The 11,982-nt window shown below is 42.4% G+C and overlaps 1 long non-coding RNA gene across 1 annotated transcript; it reads left to right on the top strand.

Moving 5' to 3' along the window:
* Positions 1-2,481: 2,481 nt before the first annotated feature.
* On the top strand, positions 2,482-5,134 carry LOC138351067 (uncharacterized). The gene is made up of 2 exons (XR_011222359.1): positions 2,482-2,927; positions 3,432-5,134. It is a non-coding gene; the product is annotated as an uncharacterized lncRNA (long non-coding RNA).
* The last annotated feature ends 6,848 nt before the right edge of the window (positions 5,135-11,982 follow it).

Below are 11,982 nucleotides of genomic sequence, written 5' to 3'. Positions count from 1 at the left end.
TATATTACTAGGTATTCTAAGGGGGGTCCCAGTGGAACCACGTGGTCTCCCTACCCTAAGCTGACTCGAGCTTCAAGTGTTTCCCTAGTAGAACTTTACCCTAGCTTGTGTTCAGTGTAAAACCTTGTATCCTGCTTAAGTGGACCAAGGCTTTTAACGTAAAATAGTGTGACAAATTTATTATTGTTTTTGTTATTGGTGTGAATGTATATGGGGGGTTGTTAAGGGGTTAATAAATAAGTAAGTGAAGTAAGGGAGTATCAGTTCTTCCTGTGTAGGAGATCTAAGTTTATCATGCCCGAAACGCTTTGCGTAATAGTGGCTTTAGGCATTGTATGTACTAGCTCTACCTATAAGTCAAACAATCCTTGTAAATATTTATTGTATGTATGTACCTTACCTAAATAAAATTGTATTGTATTGTATTAGATCAACCTCTAGACTGACCTTGTGTGTAGCCATGTATTCAGCACTGCTTATAGTTTTATTTGGGGGGCCGGGCCTTTGAGATCTCCCATATTGATAACTCTTAATGCTTACTATTGCCCCTACATCCAGATAATACTAGGCCCCATAGTACAGACTCTCCCTTATTTAACACTACTCAACTCTTTAACATGCCTAACTACTCGGCAATTCACAACTGTCGTCAAATTCAGAGAGGTGGTGGCACTGCTCTTTACTACCACCAAGAACTAACATGCTTAAAAATAATTAGAACTAGAGACTGCTGTGGGGAGTATATCTTCGCCAGCTTCAAAGTCAAGGGTGCCGAGTCTGTCCTGTCTGTGGGTGCAGTCTATAGAATTCCTAACACTGATGTGTCCGAATTCAACTCAAACCTTAGAAATCTAATACTCGACAACAGACTGAACAAAAACCATCTAATTATTGCAGGGGACTTTAATATTAACCTCTGCGAGCCTGAACACCCTACTGCTGTTAGCTTCCTCAACTGTATGAATTCCTGCTTCCTCATACCCTTAATCACAAGACCAACTAGAATCACTCACCCTGTTTATTTTTACACTTTGATTTATATTAGAGTAAATTTCAAGATTTAATTAGATTTACATGTCATCTTTTTTTCTTTTTTTTCTCTCGGAATTATCTATTTGAGCTCACTTTGTTTTCTTAGGTTCATACCAATTATAGGATTTTAATTAACCATTACTAAGCTAATTATCTTCAAGATCATTTTTATGATTATTATTTTTCTTATTATTTTTTATTTTACATTTATATTGTCAGTCTCTACTGATTTTTTGTTTTTTATTTTATGTAACTTCTGTGTCCTTCCTGGCTATCTATTGGATCTTTATTTTACTTCTAAATTGTTACTATTTTATTGTATTTCCTTTTATTCTTGTGTTTTGCTTTATCGTGTATCTTGTATCGTGATCCCTCTGCATCTCTATGCACACTGATATTGATCCTGATCAAAATCTTCTGTCTCATATCTACACCAACCAGCACATTGATCATCATTATTGCAAGTATTTCACAGCACACCAGGCTAAAAACAAACTCCAAAATAGCACCTGTCTATCAGTTTACAACCAAAATGTTAGATCACTTGGTAAACATTTTGACGATTTAAATGCATATTTACTCACAGCACTAGGTACTAACTTATCGTTCATTATTTTAACAGAAACTTGGCTAAATAAAGACTATACCCAACTCTACAACTTAGCTGGTTATAAAGCCATTCATAACTGCAGGCCTAATAAAAAAAAGGTGGTGGCACAGCTATATATAACCGAGATAAAGAACACTGTTTCCCAAAAACGGTGGGTTTTCTGAGTGGAAGAAAACGTATGTCTGGAAGCCGACTTTAACCGCCCCAAGCTGCGCGCGCATTGACCCGAGGTTATATAAACCGGGACGGAGACGGCGTGGGCCCCTTTCCCCAAGCCAGCAGCTGCTCTTACATAACGCCAGACGTGTTGTCTGCCCGGTGTAGCCCGGATGTCACTGCGGCCTCCCAGGCCGCTGGTTTACCCAGACGTGTTGTCTGCCCGGTGTAGCCCGGATGTCACTGCGGCCTCCCAGGCCGCTGGTTTACCCAGACGTGTTGTCTGCCCGGTGTAGCCCGGACGTCACAGCAGCCTCCTAGGCCGCTGGTCGCGAAGTTCCAGCTGACGTGTCTTTTTTCACTCCTTTTCGTTATTGTATTTGGTTGTATTTACCTCGGCTCAGTGTTAATCCCGTTTCTCTAGAGAGTTATAGTCCAGCTTCATTTTGAGCATACTTTGTTTTGCAATTTATAATTATTTATAATTAATTATAGTTATAATTGGTTTATAATTTTATTATTTACACCATTTATTTAAGATTATTCATGTAATATAATTTATTACATTGTTAGGCTTTTACAACGACGTTGTCCCAGCCGGTGTTGCTCCTGCGGAGGATGGGCCAGCTGGTGGCTCGGCCGTAGCTGTTGCAGCGGGCGCCCTCACAGACTCGGCTAGTTTCGGCTAGTTTCAGCAGACGATGTTACAGCTGCTAACACCCCAGTTCCATCTTAGGCTTCCCGGCAGCCGATGCTTCAGTCAGGAACCTCCAGCTGAAGCGTTCCACCCGACGTTGCGCCCAGCAATTTATTTTTCTTCAATTCTGCGGCACTTGCCGTCATCGGTTATTTACGATATTACATTGTATTCTTACATTGTACGATTATTTACGACATTGTATTCTTAATATTATTCCTTATTACAGTTACTGGATGACGGTTCCCTGCCGTCGATTTCACTTTGCTCCTGTTCTAAAAGATGTAGCCGAAGTTCACGGCGCACTAGCTGCGGCTTGCAGACGCTCGTTGACAACACAAGACTACACTCAGCGGCCACTTAAGGCAGACTCCTTGGCTTCTATCCAGCCCTATCACCCGTCTGGAGGCAGAGATGGGATGGAGACCAAGGGTAATGTTCCCCGCTCACATTCTACATCCGCTTAGGACACAAGCATGTTATAGATTTGGCTTTAAGAATTGGTTCTTATTCCATTTTATGGTTTATGTATATATTGCTTTATTGTATATACCCGTTCTTGGTATATGTATTGTTATATTCAAGATTTATAGTGTTTCGTATTATCCCTGTTTATAGTTGCTTTGTGCTTCTTTGCTGTTCTCCTACTGGCTTTCTCCCACCTTTGCTCTTAGCAAAGGTACTTCCCCCTTCTGTTTGCTGGAAGATTCTTAGATTGTTAGCCCCCTTCATTGCTTCAGTATAATTGTTCGGAAAACTCTTTATTCATCCAGGATTGTTAATTAAGGAATCTCTTAATTCCTGTGCCGGGCTCCCTCCCCCCGTTTTACGTCTCCGTATTGATTCAGCTAGGGTTTCCCTCTCGTCTGTGCCCTTGCCTGTCACGATAACACTGCGTGCCGCTTCCGCCCACCCTTACTGCCTTATATCTTTCAGCCTGGGGGAGGTGATCTACGCAACAAAAAATCGACGCACGCTCCGACTGGACCAGGTATCGCTTACATGGTCAGGAATCGACACTCTTCGGATCCTACAAGCGCAGTGCAGGGCGCACGCATACCCTAGTCCAGCGGGCGCCCCCGGCAAGTTCTACCCGGCCTGTGCCCAGTGAACAGGCAACACTTCCTCAGGGCGATTAATTCGCGCCGCCCTCGCAGAGATAGGCTCGCCTTCAGCCGACCACGCACTCTTACCTTTAGAATTGACAGGGCCACTCGGCTCTCTTGACGGGCTAGCCATCGGAGTTAACGGCGGGTCCAGCAACCAGCTGCAACACCCAGCTGACTACGTCCGGGACGTTGTTGCACTGCCATTCTGAGGCCTCCTTGCGACCAGCGGGCCTCGCCCTTCGGGGGGGGGGTCCGGCCAGCTGGCCTGCGGTGGGGGTGCAGCGCCGGTCCCCAAGTGTCCCGCTGTCCGCAGCTAATCCTTTGCCCAGTCTACGTGCTAGTAAGAGTAAGGAACCCCTTCTCCTTAATCCTTCTCCCGCTGGCCCTCCCGGGATTGGGGGTGCTCCGCCGGAACCCCCAAAGTGATAAGCCTGCAGATAGCTAAGAAATATTCCCATGAATTGTAATTAGTCTAATTAATGCAACTTTCATTTACTACCTATGGATGTAGTTATTAATTGTAATTGATCTCTACTTTATCATTAAGGATTATTCATTATAATTATTCCTTAATACTTTATTGTTATGCACTAGTCAATAATTATTTATCATTCATCCAAATTAGCTATTGGATTCATTAAAATAATTGCTTATCATTATACTATTTGTTATTATTATTATTTATTATATAATAATAATTTTATCTATTAATTTGTTATTTATTAATTTATATAATAAATTAATTTATTATATATTAATTTTATATATTAATTTATTATTCATTATAAAAAAAACAAGTCCCCAATCTGAGCACGTTTTCTTCCAACCTCAGAAAAAAGAACACTGTTTCCCAAAAACGGTGGGTTTTCTGAGTGGAAGAAAACGTATGTCTGGAAGCCGACTTTAACCGCCCCAAGCTGCGCGCGCATTGACCCGAGGTTATATAAACCGGGACGGAGACGGCGTGGGCCCCTTTCCCCAAGCCAGCAGCTGCTCTTACATAACGCCCACCCTCCTCCCGGGATCCTCTGCATCCCCTGTTTTAATTTTGAAAGGGACGGCCCACAGATGTGCTCAAGGGGCACTTGCTCTAGCATGCTAAACATTTGCTGTATCTTTGGGGGTGCTCCGCCGGAACCCCCAAAGTGATAAGCCTGCAGATAGCTAAGAAATATTCCCATGAATTGTAATTAGTCTAATTAATGCAACTTTCATTTACTACCTATGGATGTAGTTATTAATTGTAATTGATCTCTACTTTATCATTAAGGATTATTCATTATAATTATTAATTAATACTTTATTGTTATGCACTAGTCAATAATTATTTATCATTCATCCAAATTAGCTATTGGATTCATTAAAATAATTGCTTATCATTATACTATTTGTTATTATTATTATTTATTATATAATAATAATTTTATCTATTAATTTGTTATTTATTAATTTATATAATAAATTAATTTATTATATATTAATTTTATATATTAATTTATTATTCATTATAAAATAAACAAGTCCCCAATCTGAGCACGTTTTCTTCCAACCTCAGAAAACATTTATTACCTAAAAGGTACTCATCAATGCTTACCAGTATCATAAGAAAGGCAAAACTTGCATATTATGTGAATAGATTCAATGAAGCAAAAGGCAACATGAAAAGCACTTGGAAAACAATCTCTAGTATCCTAGGAACTAAACAACACTCACATAACCAAATAAAACTCTACAAGGATGGGGATATACCGTCAACTGATTTAGAAATGGCAAATGAATTTAATAGTTTCTTTTCATCGGTTGGTGCTAATCTTGCCAGTAAAATCCCACAGACTCACACACATATTAACACATATCTCTCAGGCAGCTATCCAAACTCTCTTCTCATTTCACCAATCAGCCCGGCAGATGTTGTGTCCATCATACACTCTCTAAAAACCAAGGCAGGGAACACCAGTGAAATTCCTTCCATTGGGTATGTTATAAATAATGGTGTATTGGCTCCTATGGGGGACTTGGTACTATTAAGGGGTAAGGGTAGTTAGAAGACAAGAGTATCAAATATGGGAGAGCTAAAAGGCCCGGCCCCCAAAATAAACTATCCACAGTAGTAATAACTTGCTACTAGACCATATATGTTAGTCTAAGGGTTGATCAATGCGCTCCCACACAGGAAGAAGGGATACTCTGTAATTCATGTACTTATTTATTAACCCTTTAACAACCCCCCATATACACTCACACCAATAACAATAATAATAATAACTTTACCACACTATCTTACGTTAAAAGCCTTGGTCCACATAGGCAGGATACAAGGTTTACACTAATAACAAGCTAGGGTAAAGTACTACTCGATAAGCACTGAAGCTGGATGCAGCTTAGGGTAGTGAGACCCCACGTGGTACCCTAATACAAAACACAACACTTAGGGTTACCCAAAACACTGGCAACTACTACCCCCAGGTCTCACCAATCGTTACTACCAGAGAAGGTACACTTAGAAATCATACAATACTTAACTTAATGGTACAGGAACTTAAGGTAAGGGAAATAAGTAAGAGGAGAAGGGAGGAGATTAGGGGTGCAGCCACAGAGTAGGTCTCGTCCGCACGAACGCCAGCCAGAGAAGGACCTCCTAGCGACCAGCTAGGCCTCCCATGTCGTGGTGCCGGAAGGAGCCTAATTGATCGTGCAGCTAAGCACATTAAAGATCTTCCCCTATGCAATGTATTGTTACTTTACAAATGATTAGAAAGTATTAGTAAGCAAAGTTGGTGCCTATGTTATTATTTAATAATCAACCCCCAGCTCAGTCTTTAAATGCTCTTTGAGAAACAATAATAGTCTTACGTCTGGCAGGGAAGATACAAACAATTGCCGCTCGAGATGCACTCAACTGTACTACCAGAAAGTTTAATAGCTCAATTTTGACCTCTGGTTTCCACTGGAGAACCCAGGGTCGTAACACTCCTCCCCCCTTCAGAGAAAAAAAAATGTGACTACTAGAATAGTAGTCATATTTGTTGTAAGAGTATACAGAGAATAAAAAGAAAAAACATATGACAAAAACAAAAAATCAATCAAAAACAATTTCTCTGCAAAAAAAAAATACAAAGGAGTTCTCTGAAAGGAAAAAAAAAAAAACATACACACAAAAAAATAAAAGAACAGGGAAGTAAATAAATTGGACACGGAATATTTAATGTCACAGGAGAACCTGAAAAAAAAATTAACTAAAGCATGACAGTTGGTAAATGGCTTTCTGTGGCTCAGATGAATGTTATTCAGGCAACCGGGACAGAGCGTCGGCTATCACGTTGAGTCTGCCCGGTAGGTGGGTAATGGAGAGATTGAAGTCCTGTAGGTACAACGCCCACCTGAGGATGCGTTTATTCTTACCCTTCATCTGAGTCAGGAAGACTAGTGGGTTATGGTCTGTGTACACTTCCACTATATTACCTGTGAGGTAAACTTCGAACTTTTTACATGTTAACACTAGCGCCAACGCCTCTTTTTCTACCACTGAATAATTGCGCTGCGCCTTGTCGAATTTCACAGAGTAATAATATACTGGGTGTTCTACCTGATCATCCCCAGTTTGTAACAACACTGCACCAGCACCCGAGTCAGACGCGTCAACATGAATTTTAAACAGTCGGTCGAACCTTGGACTAGCAAGCACTGGGGCGGAAGCTAAGATCAATTTCAAATTTTTAAAAGCCTCTGCACAGTCTGATGACCACTTAAATTTAACGGCTTTCTGCAACAAGTCTGTGAGAGGAGTGGCAACACTGGAAAAGTTCTGACAAAAACGTCGATAGTACCCACACATACCGATAAATCTTTGAACGTCCTTTTTAGACTTTAGTACTGGATACTCCAGAATGGCACTGATTTTATCTTGCCGAGGTAACACTTTTCCTTGGCCCACTTCATAACGGAGGTACGTCACTGTGCCTTGGCCAAAATGACACTTTCTAGCATTTAAGGTAAGATTTGCCCTTTTCAAGATTGCAAACAATTGGCGTAACCTAGCTATGTGGTCAGCCCAATTACTGTCAAAGAGCACGATATCATCTAAATACGCCCGACAATTTGGCACCTTAGCGAGCAGAGAGTTCATGAGTCTCTGGAACATGGCAGGAGCATTACGCAAGCCGAATGGTAACACTTGATACTCAAAAACACCCTCAGGTGTCACAAACGCAGTTAGTTGTTTAGCACGTTCAGTGAGTGGAATTTGATAATACCCCCTCGAGAGGTCAAATTTCGAGACGTACTTGGCATTTCCCAGCTCATCGATGCAGTCCTCGAGGAGGGGCAGCGGATAGGCATCCACAATGGTCACCTTGTTGAGCTGCCGATAGTCGGTGCATAATCGCCAGGAGCCATCTGGTTTGGGGACCAAAAGGCAGGGCGAGCACCAAGAGCCCTGGCTCGGCCGGATGAGGCCGTGCTGGAGCAAGAAGTCGACCTCCTTCCGTATGATGGCCTTCTTTTCTGGACTCATCCAATAGGGTTGAAGGCGAATGGGAGTGTAGTCTGTCAACTCGACATCATGGCAAATGGCATCAGTCTGGGTCGGGACCTCCCCGAACAGACTGGAGAATTCATCAACCAACGACTGCACCTCTTCACGTTGGGCCATCTGCAAATGGGACAGTCTCTCCACAGCATTCACAGAACTAGAATTATTGAAAATGAGATTAGTTGGGTCCCCAGAACAATCATCCCCTCTCTCACTGGAAATGGAAACATTGGTTAGTGCAATGGGCCTGGGGCCCTGGAACTTCTTCAGTCGATTTACATGTATGAGCATTACCTGGTTACGTTTGTCAGAGTGCCTCACTTTGTACGTGAGGTCCCCAGTCTTTTCTGTCACAATGTAGGGGCCTTCGTACTTGTGGGACATAGTGTTCCCTAGTCGAGGCTTTAATACCAGGACAGGGTCGCCAGGCTGAAATACCCGTAACTTAGATTTAGCATCGTTACGTTCTTTCACCTTTTCTTGGGCCTTGCCAAGATACTTTAATGCAGCCGCCTTGCAGTCCTTGAGTCTCTGGTGGTGTTGCGCAAAGAAAGCCGAACCTTCGGTTAACGTTACGTTCCCTAACAGATTCTCCTGTAACATTTGCAAGGGTCCACGAACTTTATGGCCAAAGACTAACTCAAAAGGAGAACAACCCAGTGAACTTTGTAATCCCTCTCTAGCTGCAAACAAAACATACGGTAAATTCTCATCCCAGAAGGTGTGGGAACTCTCGCACGATGTCTTCAACATCTGCTTCAGAGTTAGATGGAAACGTTCAATTACCCCCTGACTCTGTGGATGGTATGGGCTGGAAACCTTATGAGTTATTCCATGTTCCTTACAAAATTGCTCAAAAATATCAGACTTAAAATTAGTACCATTGTCAGTTTGCACGACCCGAGGCAGTCCAAAAGTGGAAAAAAATTGCAACATACGAGCAACAACAGTTTTTGCTTGGATGTTCCTTACAGCAAAAGCCTCTGGGTAACGAGTAGTGATACACATCATTGTGATTAGGTAAATATTACCAGACTTAGTTCTAGGTAATGGTCCAACACAGTCCATTACCACATGAGAAAATGGTTCCTCTGGCACGACAATAGGCTTTAGAGGAGCTTTAGGTGGAGTCTGGTTTGGTTTCCCAACCAGTTGACAAACAATACACGCATTACAAAATTTTGCCACATCGCTTTTCAGCTTGGGCCAGAAAAAATACTTTAAAATTTTGTGATACGTAATATTTATACCTTGATGTCCCCCCCATAGGATCATCATGAGCAGCTGCCAAAACTCTTTCTCTATAGCAGGTCGGCAACATAACCTGGTGGACTACCTCCCACTCATTTGACAAGGGAGCACTCTGTGGTCTCCATTTTCTCATCAAAATCCGATCATTGTAGTAGTACCCAGTTGCTGCGTCTACAATTTCCTCCATAGAGATGGCTGTCTCATGACAATCTGTAAGAGTGGGGTCAGCTTTCTGTAACTCACTCAAGGAGGCATCTAGGCCTTGGTCAGATGCCATTGGCCGAGGCTCAACAGTGTTCTCCTCCACCTCCCCACTATTCTCGGTAGATGGCGGTGGCAGGCTCTCCACAATGTCCTCGGCCACGTCATCAAGTCGGGCCATGAATGTGTCCGCGAGGTCCACTTGGTTTTCACCACTCGGAAAGTTCCTTGTGTCCTCGGGATTTACCACCTTGGCAAGCACAGGGCTGCCCTTACATTTAAGTCCCATAGACCTGGTCACCGCGCACGCAGGGTACACAACATTATCCTCTGCGGCGGGTGGATCCAGGCAAACCTTAGGGGTAGGCAACATAATAGGCAGTCTGGAGTCCCCTACCTTATCCCCTGCTAAATCATTACCAACTATTACATCAACATTAGGGAAAGGTAGGTATGAAGTGACTCAGACTGTACAAACACCCTTGTGGAAATCAGATTCCAGGGTAACCTTATGGAGGGGTACTGCTCGAGTATCACTAGTGACACCCTCGACCAGTACCACCTCTCCAGTGTCGAGAGTGTTGGCACCTTGCAACGCACTCTCTAAAATTAAAGTCTGGATGGCACCGGTGTCTCGGAAGATCACCACGTCCTTCCAGGAAGAACCCTCAGACAAAAGTAGTCTCCCTTTCGATAAGAATGGGGTAAGCAAGTCCAACCACTGTGGGTTGGAGGTCTTACTCCCTTACCCTTCCGAAGGCCTCAAGCCCTGTGTCACAACTAGAGCATTGGGTCATTTTTCCGGGTACAGTTGCCAACAACGGCTAATATTGTGGTTTGAACGATTACAGTGACCACAAAAACGTCGGGGAGAAGAGACATTACTAACAGAATTACCCTTCGGTTCACCCTTAGGTGCCGTGAGGCTAAACACTTTAACAGGGTTAGTTATATCTGAAACAGAAGGTGCGTTAGGTAAAGGGTTAGAATGAGCTGGTCTGGACTGGCTGTGGGTATAAGTTTTGCTACTCTGTGGGGTATAATTATTTTTATTGGGCCTTTTGCCTGCCAATTGGTAGTTTTCTGCCAACTTGGCCAAATCCCCTATTTTAGAATTTACCTCTACCCTTCCTCTAATGTAATGTGATACATTTTCTGGCATAATATCTATAAAATGCTCCATTAAAACTAAGTTCCTGAGAGCCTCGTATGTTTCGGCTTTCGCCAAGCGAATCCATCTATCAAACAATCGAATTTGATCATTAACAAATTCAGTGAGCGGTTGGTTGTGAGTAGGCCTAAGGCTACGATAAACTTGGCGGTGAGCTTCAGGAGTAATTTCATATGCCCGCAAAATACATTCCCTGACTTTATCATATTCGAAACACTCGTCGTCAGGCATGTTTATAAAAATATCTTGTGCTTTACCCCTAAGTCTTCCCTGTAGGATTTTCACCCACTCTTCCTTTGGCCAGTTCATGGACATGGCCAATCTCTGAAAATGGTTGAAAAACCTTTCAGGGTCTGACTCGGAAAATTCAGGCAAATTATGCTTTTTCTCATAATGCCTGGGGTTTGAATCCCCGGCAGGTGGAGGTCCAGTGGCATTCGCTCTAATTCTAGCCTCCTCGGTTTTGAGTCTTTGCTCCTCTAATTTTATTTTTGCTAACTCTAAAGCTAATTCTCTTTCCCTATGAGTTGCACTTTCTGCTTGGCTAGGCTGGCATAAAGGTGTATCACTTGCCAATAGTTCTTCATCAATACAATGTTGTAATATTTCATTCACCAAAGTCCACTTTTTATCTGCGTCATTTAATTCTAGGCCAAATTCCTTGCCTAACAATACTAAATTAGACTTTTTAAGTTTCTTTATCTCTACCACTGAAGGCTCCATTGCCAGTCTCTGCATTTCAGATGACATCACTAACAATTTTAGCTCCCAGCCAAAGAAAAAATTAAAAAATAAAAATTGGAAAAAAACAAAAATTTGCACGGCCCCTAACACTAGGCCACACTAACCTTAATCGTGAAGGGATCCAGCTGGGTGTCCAGTCAGTGCAAGAATGTCCTTTGCTAGATGAGCTGGACCCTAGGCTAGCACACAACCGTTCTGCGGAAAACAAAAAATTTTAATTTTGGCACTCAAGAATCTAATTTTTTACACTTATAATGTTCCTCCCGGACTGGCCAACCACTTGTTATAAATAATGGTGTATTGGCTCCTATGGGGGACTTGGTACTATTAAGGGGTAAGGGTAGTTAGAAGACAAGAGTATCAAATATGGGAGAGCTAAAAGGCCCGGCCCCCAAAATAAACTATCCACAGTAGTAATAACTTGCTACTAGACCATATATGTTAGTCTAAGGGTTGATCAATGCGCTCCCACACAGGAAG

The sequence above is a fragment of the Procambarus clarkii genome, chromosome 48 (genome assembly GCF_040958095.1).
Source record: "Procambarus clarkii isolate CNS0578487 chromosome 48, FALCON_Pclarkii_2.0, whole genome shotgun sequence".
In the NCBI taxonomy this organism is placed as follows: domain Eukaryota; kingdom Metazoa; phylum Arthropoda; class Malacostraca; order Decapoda; family Cambaridae; genus Procambarus; species Procambarus clarkii.
Note: the sequence above shows the minus strand (reverse complement) of the source record. Positions and strands in the feature narration are given on the sequence as shown.